Source organism: Cnephaeus nilssonii, assembly GCF_951640355.1.
Source record: "Cnephaeus nilssonii genome assembly, chromosome: 10".
Classification (NCBI taxonomy): domain Eukaryota; kingdom Metazoa; phylum Chordata; class Mammalia; order Chiroptera; family Vespertilionidae; genus Cnephaeus; species Cnephaeus nilssonii.
The window spans coordinates 56,956,439-56,972,397 of record NC_137081.1 but is presented as its reverse complement, the minus strand read 5'-3'; the positions used below and the strand labels follow the sequence as shown (position 1 = coordinate 56,972,397).

General features: G+C 41.1%; 1 protein-coding gene across 2 annotated transcripts in view; it reads right to left on the bottom strand.

Annotated features, from left to right (window-relative positions):
* ACVR1 (activin A receptor type 1) overlaps positions 1-15,959 on the bottom strand; it is a 129,425-nt gene that overhangs the window by 62,528 nt on the left and 50,938 nt on the right. The window contains exon 2 of one of the 2 annotated variants that reach the window (XM_079782914.1): positions 12,117-12,393. The gene's annotated coding sequence lies outside the window, so the exon portion shown is untranslated. The remainder of the gene's footprint in view (positions 1-12,116; positions 12,394-15,959) is intronic. The other variant, XM_079782915.1, reaches the window with a different exon arrangement.

The window sequence follows — 15,959 nt, the reverse complement described above, 5'->3', positions numbered from 1 at the left end:
CAAATTTAGACCCAGTAAGACAAATTCTAGACATGAAACTTTGAGGGAAGGTATACTTACAATAACCACCTCCAAGTGGGACAAAAATCAGCCATTATGTGAGAACAGTTATGCCTCTTCTATGCTCAAAAGGTAGAGAGAGAGAGAGACTAAGGGCAGCTTGCTCCACACTACCTGGGCCTTAACAGGGGTGAAAATGACATGGGCTGTCAGTTATAGCTGCAAAGAAAGGCTAAACCGAAGCCATCATACCATATAAGTTAAGTCAGGGTCTTTTCTCCAGTTCACAAATGACCTGTGAAATATTTTTAACACCACACTCTGTCTGAACTGGTGATGTGCAAGTTGCCAGGGCTCGGTTTTATATAGACTTCACTGCTGCTGGAGGGTTCTGGTGGGTGTTACTTTCAGAATATTAGCATGTAATTTGATCTTTGGTGATAGATGAATACAAATAGCTTCTTGGACAAGTCCTATAGAACTGAAATTCAGCCCCTGGATCGGTTCATCCTGTAGTTAGAAGAACTAATTACAGATTATTTCAGGGGAGGGGGGGAGGTTTTGACTGAGTTACACTGCAAACATCCCAGCTGTGACAAGACATGGTTTGGAAAGGAGAGGGAAAGACTGATTTTATCTGTGAAGGGCTGGGAGAAGATCAGGCTTAACGGAATAAAAGCAAGTGAACGATTTAAGTTAGGCTACCATGTAAGAAACAATGAATCCCCAGTAAATTTACTTTAATTGTCTACCGAATGAAACTGACTTTACTACACTACCAGATACGTAGATATTAACTACACTAAGCTTCTGAGATTCCAATGTTTTGGTCACCCACTCCATGCCTTACTGGTTTCTCAAGGAGGGTTTTATTTCGACACGCTTGACTACATGGAAACTATCCATCGTTTTCCACTTCATTCCCTCTGTATCAAATAGCCATGGCTCTCCTGCTTTGTTTCAACTGATAGGACCCCATCATCTCCCAGCTGTTTGGTGATATTCTCCTTGGCAGCTCGGGGCTCACTCCTTGCCCTCCAGTTTTCAAACTGTGGCTGGAACCATGTTTTTTAACCTACTGGTAGGAAGGAGCCTGTTATCCTCCAGCACCCCTCTACCCACCTCCCACCCACCCGCCGCCCACACACACACACACACACACAAACACACACACACACACACACACAACTCTTAGACATGTAACTGTTGAATCCATTTAAAATCCCACTTCCTCCCAAAGTCCTCAGAATCGGTCTCAGCCCACTAGCTCCTTTCTAAGTATGCCTCAACTTTCCCCTTTCATCAAATAGTGCAGACTTTCCTAGTCCTCCCATTACCAGACATGGTGTTTCAGGCACCGACCATCTGACACAACTGTCCCAATTCTAAGGCTACTATGATTAACCTATCGTCCTTTGAAGCGGGGGGCAAATGTGAAAGGGACATCAGCACCAGGGAGGTATATTTCTTTTCTCTCTATCCCTTCCCCCAAAACCCACTCTCCCTCTTCTTTTTCTTTTTTCTTTAATGGGAGACACTAGAGCATATTTCTGTGGAGGTGAGAAAAGCACCCTTTCTGCACCAGCCTAGCCAGGACCTTCCTTCCCATCCACACTCCACCTCCCAGCCTCGCCCCTGCATTCTTCATTGCACTTACCGCTGTGTGAAATTTGTTGTTTGTTGGTTGATTTTGATGGTTGTTTCCCCACCACCTTCCTCCATGCACCAAAATATAAGCAGCATAGAAGTAAAAGCTCAGCCTTGCTCATGGCTCCATACCCAGGCCTGGCACATATTAGGCACTCAATGTAAATTAAAACGCATGTGTCTTAACTTCTCAGTCTATGCTACTGGTTTGGGTAGAAAAAGGAAGGTGAGGTTTACGGGATTTTGTACAGCCTGGCAAGGAAAATTAGCTAGGGGTGGGAGGGCGGGGAGGGGGTTGCTCCATCTCCTCAATTTAATCTAGTAGCAACCAGGTATTTGAGATAAATTAAAAGATATCATTTGTAACTTGGATTTCAGTTTTCAAGGGTGTCATCCAAGAGAAGCAGCCAAACAAAAAGACGGCTGGCAGACTCCGGGTAGAGCAGACAACTCCCTGGTGGACAATATCCCATTTGGAAAGGACTCCTTGGATCTCCAGTTGCAGACACCAGCTGATCCGCCCAGAGCCATCCCCAGTGACCTCTGAGACAGCTTCTGTAGCTTGAAAATATATCTCCTACAAGTCAGAAATTGACACATTATCTCCCCCACCCCCTGTCTTCTAACAGTTATTGACGTTATTTGGAAAGCCATACTTCCATGCCTATTAATAACCTTCAGAAAGAACCCCGAGGAAGTGTCAAGAGAAAAATAGACTGGCTGATGGGAGCCAAAGACTCAATCAGAGGCTACCACTAGCAATTAATACATTTGAAGAAAAAGAAAGTTGTAACATCTTCTGTATCACATGTTATGTATTCAGGAGACTTCAAACAAAATACTTAGCCGATGAATTCAAAGAATGCTGAGTCAAGAACACTAGACTTTACAGAAAGGAACTCTTTTAAAGACCCTTTATCTATCTAAATAGAGCAGCACTAGCAACGATGCCAGGGATTTATGCCTACCAAGCTACCATTAAATGTTTATGGTTATTTACACCTTTATAAAGTTTCTCCAGGTGGCATCTTTTTTTAAAAAAATTTAAATATATTTTTATTGGTTTCAGAGAGGAAGGGAGAGAGGGAAAGAGAGAGAGAGAAAGAGAGAGAGAGAAAGAGAGAGAGAGAGAGAGATCAATGATGAGAGAGAATCATTGATTGGCTGCCTACTGCACGTCCCACACTGGGGATCAAGCCTAAAACCCAGGCATGTGCCCTTGACCGGAATCGAACCCGGGACCCTTCAATCTGCAGGCCAACGCTCTATCCACTGAACCAAACCAGCTAGGGCTCCACGTGACATCTTAAATAGCATCCAAATCAATCTACTCTAACATCATGGAATAACGAATTAACATTAATCTTTAAAAAGACTTTTTTTAAATTTATCTTTATTGTCGAAAGTATTGCAGATGTCTTTGTTTTTGTTGTTGTTGTTGTTTTTCCCCCATGGACCCACTCCTCCCTTCTCCCCCCTCCCCGGCCCACCTTCCTTCTGAGATTCCACAGTCTGTTCATGGTTCTATGTCTCTGGATCTGTTTTTGTTCATCAGTTTATTTTGTTCATTAGATTCCACATATGTGTGAGATCATGTGATACTTATCTTTCTCTGACTGGCTCATTTCGCTTAGCATAATGCTCTCCAGGTCCAGTAGCAAATGGTAAGAGAAACTCTTAAACCATGGTCTTTCTCCTCTCCCGTCTAGAATGTGATTAATGGAATTCTCTCACAACTTAGCTTAAAATATGTTTTTGCCAGTCGAGCACTAAAGCAGAATCAGATAATTGTGGTATGACTCAACAAACGCACAGCTGTTCATTTAAATATATCCATAGAAAGTATAAATACAATCGTGAGAAAGAAAATGAGCCATGTACACAGGGCCAGTGCAGAGTTGAACAAGTTAGCATCGAAGTGACCACGACAGAAAACAAGGAGGAGGTGGGGAGATGAGGCAGGGAGCGGTTCCGCATAGGGGTAGAAAGAGACCAGGAAACTGATGTGACCTAACACCACCTACCCCAACCCAAACACTAAGTAACATTGACAAGGTAAAAGTAAAAGGAAATGCGCTCTACTAAGTGGGGAGAAAGAAACAAAATTTAGGAAATAGATGATGCTCCCAAAAGGCAGACATCTTAGAGGGTAGAACTAATGAATTCGATCTGTTATTAAAGACACAAGCAGCCTTGGCTGGTTTGGCTCAGTAGTTAAGAGCACAGGCCCACGGACTGAAGGGTCGTTGGTTCAATTCCCCATCAAGGGCACATACCTCAGTTGCAGGTTCAACCCCAGTCAGGGCGCATGCAGGAGGCCACCAATTGATGTGTCTCTCTCACATTCTCACATTGATGGTCTGCCTCTCTTCTCTCTTCTCTCTCCTCTCTCTCTCTCTCTCTCTCTCTCTCTCTCTCTCTCTCTCTCTCTCTCTCTCTCCTCCTCTTCCTCTCTCCTCCTCCCTTCCTCCCTAAAAAAATAAATAAATAAATGCTCAGGTGAGGATTAATTAAAAATCTAAAACTAAACAAAGACCTCGATGCAGAGGACAACAGAAGGAGCAGTATTCTCACCTCAGTCCTCTCTCTACCACCTTCGAACTCGAGGATTATGAAATCATGAAAACATGAGAATCCCTCCAATAGTCCCAAAGCTAATAACTGAAACATACCACCCCGTACCAGGCAACCCTTTTAGAGTTGTGAGAGTAACAGTTTAACATAAAGAAGAGGAAACGCAAAGAGAAGACAGAGAATGTCAGGAGGAGCAGGGGAGCACTGATGAAGGAGAGTGGCTAGGCCAGCACTCTAGACCCCACCTGCCTTCTCTGCAGGGACCACCCGAGGCCCTGTCAGTACAGGAAAAGCAGAGGCATTGAAAAGACTCGGTGCCTCTCTTCTTTTAAAATGGAATTCAAGATAATAACAAATAAAAAGAACATCTAATTCATGATGACAGTTTCCAAGCTTTCCCTGACCACCAAAAATCAAGATCTTCCCCCAAAATAATCTCTCTGGTAGGGGTTGGGAGGAAGGGGACTTAAGTTCATGCTTAGCCTGACTACTCAGTCTTCCTACATGAAGACCATTCACATCCTCCACATGTACAGGCAAATGTGTCCTATGAGCAACAACTATTTCAACAACCACCACCTCCTCAGCCCCAAGTCCTCCCATATCTCTCTCTCCATCCTTTTACAGAAAACTTTCTAGAAAGAGCAATCTACACAGCTCCCTTCATGTTCTCCCTCTACTCCTCCTCTCCATCACTGAAACACCTCCTGCTAAGGTTCTGATTCACTGTAGACTTCAGCTTATCCTTCACATTTACAAGGAGCTTCCTCAGAACTGATTCCCAAGCCTCATGCCCAGAGATTTTGATACGATTGACCTGGATGAGGGTTAGGAATGCCCCAGTATGACAGCCCCTCAGTAATTCAGGTGATGCTGGGAATGCCGAGGGTGGTCTCACTTGTCCGCTCTGCAGGATGGGAGTGCTGATAACCCCCTCGTACCCCGGGTTCTTCCCTGGCTGGGATTCAGAGGCCCCGCTCTCTCTCTGGTGTCTACTTTTAGGGTTTGGCTCTTCTCAGTGTCCTTGGATGGCAGTTTCCTCTTCGGCCAATCACCCCTTAAACCTTGTTCTCACTCAAGATGTTACCACAGTTTTTTAGCTTCAGGGTCACCAAAGTAAGACCAAACAAGCAGGTTAAGAATGGAATCACCCATTCAGGATAATTTTCCTGCCTCCCTATCTACTCCTTCCTTATTGACATCTTTCCCTACTGTTTATAAAATTGATTTTTTAAATTTATTATTTCAGATATTTTGAATAAAAATAGAAACAGAGAGAAAAGTAAAATAAACCCTATTTTTGACCTCCCAGTTTCAAAAATAAACAACATCCTACCACCCACTTTCAAAAATGAGTATTCTTATTTCCTCTATTCTGCCCATTTTCTCCTGGGGTATTTTAACAATAATCCCAAATGTCACATCATCTCACCCATAAAGTCTCTAACAAATAAGGATTTTTTTTTCTAAACATCAATATAAAATCAACATTTGGAGGAGGAATACTTTTAATTTTGTTAGGTGTAACAAAATTAAAAGTATTCCTCCTCCAAATATCATCTAAAAGCTGATCAGCATTTTAATTTGCCCAATTTTCAACAACCATATACACCCCCCCCCAAAAAAAAATAATAAATGTGGGAAGAATGGGATAGCCTACCAGAGCAAAATTGTTTTTATCGCTTTTCAGGTATCATAAGTAGCACTGTGGTGGTAGCCCTGTGGCAGTGTTGAGAATACTGTGTGTATCCCATGGAAGAAAGCAAATGAGTAACTAAGACACACTCGAAGCCTATCATCCCCTGCTGTTCCGGAGAAGCAGAACTCTGTGTGGAATTAAGGAGATACGGATGTAATACAAAAAAGGGTAAGTGAGAGCCTTATAAACTGAATTGGAATTGGAAGTGTTTTAATCCTCTCTCATTAAAAAGGCCTAGAAACAATGATCTACCCAGCAGCAAACACTCCTGGTGCCCAAATTGTAATGTAAAAATACTATCTCCTACTAAAAGAAAAGGTATTGGCCCAGCCGGTGTGGCTCAGTGGTTGACCTATGAACCAGGAGGTCACGGTTTGATTCTCAGTCAGGGCACATGCTGGGTTATGAACTTGATCCCCAGTGTGGGGTGTGCAGGAGGCAGCCGATCAATGATTCTCTCATCATTGTTCTTTCTATCTCTCTCTACCTCTCCCTTCCTCTCTGAAATCAATAAAATAAAATGTATTGGACTATGAGGTTGCAATCACTGAATCCAGCCAGTGGGAACACAGAGATCAAATGATTAGGTTCTTCAACAAACTGTAAAGAAAGGAAGGGAGTAGAAGAGGAACCTGAGGTTTAAGAGACTTAAAGACATAAAAAGATGGGCAAGACTAAACTACAGTAGTTAGATATGTGCATGCGGGTAATAAAACCATAAAGAAAGGCCAGGAGGCAGTTACTATGGAAATCAGAAAGTGGCTACTAATCAGGGGAGAGGGGCTATGAGTGGTATGAAATATGTCAATGGACTAGGGAGGCTGCTAGCATTCTGTCTCTTGACCTGCCTGGTGGTCACAAAAATATTCACCCTACTATAATTTCACTATGCTACATATGCTTTGTGTGGATATCTGTATGTGTGTTTTATTTTACAAGAAAAATAGAAAAGGAGAACAAAGCTGTTGTCTTAAAAAGGTACAGATTAACACACATACACACACACACACACACACACACACACACACACACACAATGAGGAAATAATAGCATTCCATATCATGAACAAATGCAAACATTTGACAGATCCGTGTTACAAAGAAGTTTATGTAATAAACTCCTGAAATATCATTTTTTTTTACTTTCAAACAGAAAAGTTTTTTTAAGTTCCAAGTTTATTAAATTTTAAGAAAGAAATAGGCATCAGTCATAATCAGAAGTCAAAATAAACTTAACACATCATATGATACAATGGTCCTCCCTCTCTCCTACTTCAATTATATAAGTTTCCTGGGTCAAAGATATAGAAAGACTGGAGAGTCCAGATAATTGTTCCCAAATACTGTACACCATTATCATCACATAAGAAAAATTAACATCATAAAGATGTGAACCCTTTCTCACAAAGTACATCTACACATTTTACCCGATCCCAATAATAATATTAATAGGTTTTAAGGAGGAGGGAGTGATGACTAGATATATTTATTTAAACTGAATATGATTTTTTAAACATACATATACAAATAAATATTAAAATTCTATAGAATGGAACTACCCCTATTAAAAAGAAAAAAAATCATATTAAGCTCCAAGAATTTAAAAAACAAAAACAAACTGTGATCCTGGTATACGCACAGGCATAGAGATCAATGAAAGTAAATGGATATCCCAGAAATAGACCAAAATGTGCTTGGGAATTTATAATTCAAAAAGAAACCAAAGGAGAAAAGTTGGGACTATTCAGTAAAATCAGTTTGACTAGCCAATGACAGACTGCTAATTTTCTACTAAAATTCCCTCTGTTTTTTTCTTGGGCCCACGCTGACCAGCAGAGCCTGCATGCCCCACCCTCCCTGGCAGCCAAAAGTACCCACATGACTTATGTTCTCACCAACAGCAATAGAAGTGATGTGCGCAACTTCTGATCACTTGACCCGGACTTTCTCCTCTGTCCTTCGCACTGAGGGAACCCAGATATGGTAGCAAGCCAGCTATGACCATGCAGATAACCACAGTGACAATTAAAGGGACCTGGGAATATGGATGTTCTGCTGACCTGCTCTGCTCCCACTGGGACTGTTAAATGAGGAAAAACTCAACATTCATGTTCTTTGAACCAGAGCATATTTTAGTCCCTGGGTTACAGCAGCTCAGCCTTCCCTTAATTGTTAGAGCACCTGGAGAAAAATTAAGTTGCCTTCATACCTAACATTCCAGATGGATCAAAGAATTAAAACTAAAAAATAAACACACACCAAAAACACATGACACTATAAGGAACCATGAAATAGGTTTTTAACTGTAGGAATGGAAAGGGTCTTTTAACTGTGATTCAAAATCCTGAAGCCACAAAAAGTTTGATTACATATTTATCTCTATAAATCTTGTTGAACATCTTTTATTGACTGTCTCTTCCACTTACTCTATGGAGCAAGAACTGGGATCTGTTTTCTTTACTACTGTATAGCCTGCTGCCTAGAACAAGTGCCATGAGAGGTACTCAATACTTGTTAAATGAATAAATTGGTAAACCTAAGGATACAAAATTTAAAATAATCTGCAGAGCAAAATAATTTTTATACAAAATACCAAATATAAATGTCATATATCACAAGGAGAATAAAAGGTGTGGCACTCATTTTGTTAATACATAGGAGCTCCCATGAACGGATAATAAAAAGATTAAGAACCCAGCAGGAAAACAGACAAGGGACACAAACATAAAGGGAATAGAACAGGAAATAAAAACCGCATTCAACTTATGAAAAGATATTCTATGTCGACCAAAATAAGAAAAATGCAAATCAAAGCTACCTTACACTGCCATTTTTCACCTCTCCATTTGGCAAAGAAAAAAAACAACCTACCAGTTTGACAACCGTACTGTGACCGGCACGGGTGTGAGGAAGCAGTGTTCTCATCCACTGCTGGTGAAATCTGAAACTTTGCGAGCTCTATGGCTAGAGCAACTTGGCAGTAAATTTCTACCAAAATTAAAATGTCCGTACCCTTTGACCTGTCAATGCCACCACTAGAAATGGATCCTACAGATATGCCCATGAACGTGTTTGAAATGATATATGTACAAGGTTATTCCCTACAGACTTGTTAATGGAAATAAAACTGAAAATGACCTATATGGCCATCAATAATAGTACTGGTTAAGTAAATCACAGTGCAGCTCTAGCCAGTTTGCCTCAGTGGATAAAGTGTCAGCCCTCAGACTAAAGGGTCCTGGGTTCGATTCTGGTCAAGGGCATGTAACTCGGTTGCAAGCTCAATCACTGGCCCGGGTCAGGGTGCATGTGGGAGGCAACCAATCAATGTGTCTCTTTCACATTGATGTTTCTCTCTCTCTTTCTCTCTCTGTCTCTTCCGCTCTCTCCACTCTCTGTAAAACCCAATGGAAAAATATCCTTAGGTGAAGATTAACATAAACAAATCACAGAGCATCCACACAGTGGGATACTAGACATACATATAAAAAGAATGCAGTATTAACTAGGAATAACTTCCAAGAAATAGTATTTCAATGAAAAAAAAAGGGTTCAAAACTACCATTACTATTTGCGTTTAGAAAAATTGCAATAATCTATAGGTTACATACTGGTATATGATGTACGATCTGAAATCTCTGGAAGAATACACAAGAAACTGGTAACAGTGGTTGCCTCTAGGAAGGGTAACTGGGCACTTGGGAGACTTATATTTCACTCCTGTCCCTTTCTAATCTTATAAATATTGATTATATTACTTTCCTAAAAATAAAAATTTTATAAAATAACAAACAACACAAATACTCATTCCCAGCCCCAGATATCTGAAAACTTCTCTGGTGAGTCCAATCATCAATTACCCCATGAAACTACTAAGCTGGACAATTTTAACCCCGTTTCATAATTAAGAATCAAAGGGTTAATTGCAATTAACTACCACCACCATCTCCTCCTCCTCCCTCAAATAAGCATACATGCAAAATATAAGTCAGTTTCTTAATTCCATCCCTATTATTCATTACTTCCTCTTAAAACTAATTCAACCTCATGCCACCTTAAATGGGCATGAAAATATCTCAAAACGCTCCAAAGATGGTAGCCAAAACTAACAACTATGCTAATATATTAATGCAGCCCAGTGCCAAAAAACTTCCTTCCAGACTCCTGAGATGAAAATTTGACATAAGTGACACCTCAGCAGCAGCCCCAAAGCTGTGTAACATCTGCCTTAGAAAATAAAAGCTCACATCCTTAATGACTAAAAGGCCAATGTCAACAGTCATGACTTTTGTTTTTTCCTTAACGTGAGGTCTCCCCCCACCCATATCCCCCTTTAAATTACAGGCTAACGTCTCACTTGAGGACTGGTTATTATTATGTTACAGCCATATAAAAAGCACTGAGCAGTCATTACTTAGACTGAGACTCTGCTGAAAAGGAAAAATTCTCCTTAAAAGGGAAAATACCCACAACATATGAAATAGAAGGAAAAACCAAGTCATAAAACAAAATGTACAGTCACCATCAATTTTTGAACATAATTAATATGCCTAGTTTGTTTGTAGAGGAAAAGATCTGTATGTGAAAAATGTGTTTTCAAAATTATTAGCTACAGGTAAAAGAGAGAAGGAATGGAGAAAATTATATATATGTAAGTACAGGCACTTATATATATACTAGTGGCCCGGTGCACGAAATTTGTACATGGGGTGGGGGGCATCCCTCAGCCCAGCCTGCACCCTCTCCAATCTGGGACCCCTCGGGATGTCCGAATGCCGGTTTAGGCAAGTCGGACATCCCTCTCACAATCTGGGACCGCTGGCTCCTAACTGCTCACCTGCCTACCTACCTGATCACCCCTAACCACTCTGCCTGCCAGCCTGCTCGCCCCCAACTGTCCCCCCTTCCGCTGGCCTGCTTGCCCCTTCTGCCCCCCACTGCCGGCCTGCTCGCCCAACTGCTCCCCCTGCCGGCCTGCTTGCCCCCAACTGCCCTCCCCTCCTGGCCTGATCACCCCTTACCGCCTCTGCCTTGGCCCTGCCACGATGGCTTTGTCTAGAAGGACATCCAGAAGGTCCCCCGGAAGGTCTCTCGGTCTAATTAGCATATTACCCTTTTATTAGTATAAAAGCCTGTACTTTATACTGTTTTGTGACATTTGAAATTAAATAATCAAAAACAAACTTTTATATAAAGAACAAGGTTTTTTAAAATAATGAATTAGACTTCCCTTAAAAAGAAAGCACTTGACAGCTACTACAGTCTTTCCCCAAAAATGACAAACTAAGGAGGCTACATAGAGCAAACCTGAGTTCCTTGCTTCTGTCTACACAAGTTTCAAATCTTACCTGAGCAATCCCAAGATTTAACTCAGAGAGACACACACACCAACATTTAGCACTGAAGGCCTCCCCTCAGAAACATTTTAGACTCTAGTCTAAAGCATGTATTTGTATCACCTCCATAGCTTAACACAACCTGAACAGCATTTCATCCTGATGGCAAGACTTCTGTCCATAGATTTCAAAAGACTCCACAGGGAGCATAATATTAACATGTAGTTCGGGAAAAGGGAAAAGTATGGAGACAACATAAAGATCAGTGGTTGCCAAGGGCTGGGGTGCGGACTGAAAAATAGGTGGAGCACAGAGGATTTTCAAGGCAGTGAAACTATTCTGTATGATACAATAATGGTGGATACATGTCATTATACACTTGCCCAAACCCATAGAATGTATACCACCCAAAGCAAACCCTAATATAAACTATGGGCTTTGGGTGATGATGTGTCAATATCAATGTAGGTTCATCTGTTGTAACTAATGCACCATTCTGATGTGGGCATTAATAGTGGGAGAGGTTGTGCATGTATGGGGACAGGGTATATGAGAACTCTCTATACTTTTTGCTCAATTTTGCTATGAACCTAAAACTACTGTAAAACATAAAGTTTATTTAAAAGGGCAGGGGAGGGGAGAAGAGAGGCCCTGTAAGGTGAAAAGAATGGCAGAAGCATTTACATGTAGGGAAATGTTGGTAGTAGTTGAACAACTTGGCCAAAGTTGAAAAATAACTGTGCAGCTCCATTGAAAAAAAAGCCTACCTTCAAGGCAATGCAAGAACTAAGGCTGACTCTAAACGTTCTTATATTAGATTCATATAAACCGACGAAATGATCATTGTGGCTAAGAAATTACCGTGTAGATTTGATCTCTGCCAAAGAGCATTAAAAGAGGTGATTTGTTGAAATGGCTCTACTGCTGGTTCCAGCAGTGCTGCTCTGAGAGCTCCTGGGAAAGCTGACGCAGCTACCTTAGAGCTGGTTCCAGGTCATATCTTCCTGCCGTCCTTCAAGCGCTGTGCTCTTGTTCAGAGCTTCGCTCATTAGTTCACCAGGGACGTGGGGAGGGAATCTCCTTGGAATAATGAGAAATCCCCAGGAGCTCCAATGCGATGCTCACAAGTGACTCGGGGCTGCAGAGGGGAAGAAGAAAGAAAAACAGTCTAAACAAAAGAAAACTCTGCAGTTGGGAATGTACTGGCTAAAGGAAGTGCATACTTGACGAGCCTTTCAATTGGAACCACAAAACTAAAGCTGATTTACAGTTAAAGCAAGTATGGGAAGGGTTGAAAAACACTGGCACGCATGTGAGGTCATAGATCCATACTGCTCTCAAACAGTTTTCCACATGACGCAAAACCAAGTAAAACCTGCAGTTGGTAAATTTCAAGCTCAAGTTCTTTTAAATCCCACGTATCATTACAAAACAAACAAATAAAACCCAGGGCTTTGCATATATTAATTGTTATATGTAGTTGGTTTGAAAATATAAAGTTCAAGCGGTGCAGAGAATGCAGTGTAAGTCTTTTCTGGACGCCCGGCCACTTGAGAGGCATCCCATGTACCGGAGCAACGAGTTTCTTGTTGTCCACCCACAAACAATCTGGTTTTGGTCCATTTTCAAGCACCATTCTCAGTTGCTGATAGATCTAGTTCAAAGGCTTATAAAACAATGATGGAAAAGGAGCGCACAGCGGAAGGGAAGGGGGCTCTAGATAACTAACAAAAAACAACAAGCTTCCCAAGCCTCCCTTTTCCTTTAGGAAGACTTTCAAAACATCAACATTTGCCAAAGGAAGAGGAAATTTTTATTAGAACCAAACTTTCCCATTCGAACAGTTAAGTGACACAAAACACTGAAAAAACTTACTCCTTTCGGAAAACAGTGTTGTTGGGTTTTTTTTTTTTAACCTCAAGGAACATGTTGCCAAGAAAAATTTCACGTAAATACATCTAAGCAGAAAACAAGCCCAAAACACAGCATTCCTCAATAATTATTTGGAAGGAAAATCACATCAACCTTGAAATTCAAGGAAATGCTTTTACAAATAATGTCAAACCTGTCCTCGCTTCGGTTTAAATTGAAGCTCACGATCAATTTGATTTTAAAATTGTAAGGTGCACTAAAAATAAGACACACAACGCCGCCCCACCCCCGTCCCCTCCATAGAAAGGTCAACCAGAAATATGACATGTTCAACAATCATTTAGTGAAGTTAAAGAGTAAAAATTCATTTACAGAATTGGACACCCTTAAAAACAAATTCATCAGCTAAGCAGCATTCACAAACCTTGAGTTTCAGAACAAACTGGTGAAATCCTGGTATTTTCCAAGATGCTGGGCCAGGGACATTTGGCAGATGCACACTGAAGTTGCTTTTCCCGCTGCCAAAGACCAACTGAATTTTAGGAGAGGGCCGGTGCTAAGTTGCCCTGCCCAGGGCTCTCCACGTCTAATTTATAGGTACGTACTGTTTGGGAGCAGGTTGAGATCAGCAAGAAAATAAGAAAATGCTGGTGCATGTTTTTCTGATTCTGTTTTTAAAACCCAGGGATGGACTTTTTAAAAAATGTCAATGGTGCGTCTACTTCCCTAGCCCTACCACCTTCTCATTCTTCAAAACTATGTCCAGGTTCTCCTGCCTCTGTTCAGCCTTCTCTAACGATTCTTCTACTTTCCAGATCTTTCCACTCTAATTCCTCTGGTATCATAGCCTATATGACTCAACCAGGCATTTAATCCGCTGCCTTGACCTGAGTTTATCTCAATTTATCTAAGTTATACTAGATGAGGGTCACATATTCTTCTGCTGCTGCTATACCCTTTTTCCACAGAACCTAGCATCTAGCATAGAGTTGACGTTCAAGAGCTATTGGATAAAAACCGTGTCTCCAAATTAAACATAATTTTATATCTGTTTTAAAATTCATCAGCTCTCACCCCAAGAATTGAAGTCAAAACCGCGGTGTCCTGCAAGGAAGAACTCAGGTTGGTAAAGTGGGAGCTCAAGTTGAGAGGAAATTCTGGACACTTAACTCCTCAAACGTCCTCGTGAGAACCAATCTCCCCACAAATACCCTTGATGCCAGTAAGCAAGCTTGGCAGAGCCTGAAAGGTAGTGTAGAGCAGTGATGTTCAAACCCCCAAGTGTGATTTTTTAAATAATTTTTTAAAGACACCAATGCACCCATTAAAATCAGTGCTATAAAATAAGTATCTATATAGCAAACTCCGGCAACGTGTCACAAAACTTTCACTGAGCTGAGTTTTTTCCAAAATCTTAGCCAACTCATGTGTTTGGCTATGGAGGTTTAATTACTGGCAGCTAATCATGCCTCGTGCCCTGTGAAAATGTGACCCATAAAGGTCAGAGGCACATTCCTGGGAAGTGGTGGAGGCTGAGTGTGAGGAAGGGGAAAAGGAGAAATCCAACTCCAATTGCAGGCTTACCACAGCACTACCTTTTGTGTAATACAGTTTAAAAGAACATACCTTGAGTCATTGTCAAATGATGGGAGCTGACTAACAGGCAAGCATAAAAGGCACTTAAAATCAAACAAGTTTTTGGCAGTCAACATAGCAGCTAAGCAACAGGAAAAAAAAGAAAAAATTCAGGGCAAGTTCTTTCAACTTTTTAGCCACAACTGTATCCTTAGCCTCTAGAAATCATGGCTTCCAAATACTGCAAATCCTTGGCCTTTTAAGACATCACCCCTCGTATGGTGACGGATGTTAACTAGACGTATTGTGGGGATCATTTTACAATATATACAAGTATCAAATCATAATGTACACCTGACACCATACTTTCCCTTCTATCCACTCAAACCCCACAACCGAAATCAATCCTGGTGTATCTTGCTGTAGGATTACTACTAACTGAAACTACTATAGGCAGCAGCACATGCTAGCAAGCGCATGGACTGAGGAAACAGCCACACCCAGTTTTCCAACCTCCTAAATGTGAGCTTCCACAAGTCATTTCACCTCTGTGTTTCAGTTTCCTTTCCCATGGAACACAATAAATACCTCCTATCTTTGAGTGTTACTAATAATGCCAGCTATCATTTAGTGAGCCCTTGGTTCTACAACTGTGCTTAAACTCTTTCGTTTGATCCAATTTAATCCTAACAACACAAAAATTGAGAGGAAGGTAGTATATTCCCATTTGAGAGATAAGCCCAGTCGGTGTGGTTCAGTGGTTGAGCGTCGACCCATGAACCAAGAGGTCGCTGGTTCGATTCCCGGTCAGGGCACATGCCCTAGTTGTGGGCTTGATCCCCATTAGCGGGTACACAGGAGGCAGCCGATGGATGATGTTCCTCTCTCATTGCTGTTTCTATCTCTCTAACCCTCTCCCTCCCTCTCTCTCTAAAAATCAATAAAAACATATTTTTTAAAAAAGATAAGAAAACAATGTTAGAAGGGTTAGGTAAAACTGTCCAAGATCATACTTTTTAAGTAAGTGGCAAATCCAAGAATCCAAGTTTTGCTGACTCTCAAATCTGTGTTCTTAATTACCAGTAAGTTAACTTCCACCTTGACTGTTTGCAAGAATTGAACTGAATGCTCATAGAAGACATTCTTTTTTTTTAATATATTTTTTATTGATTTCAGAGAGGAAGTGAGAGGGAGAGAGAGATAGAAACATCAATGATGAAAGAGAATCACTGATCAGCTGCCTCCTGCACAGCCCCT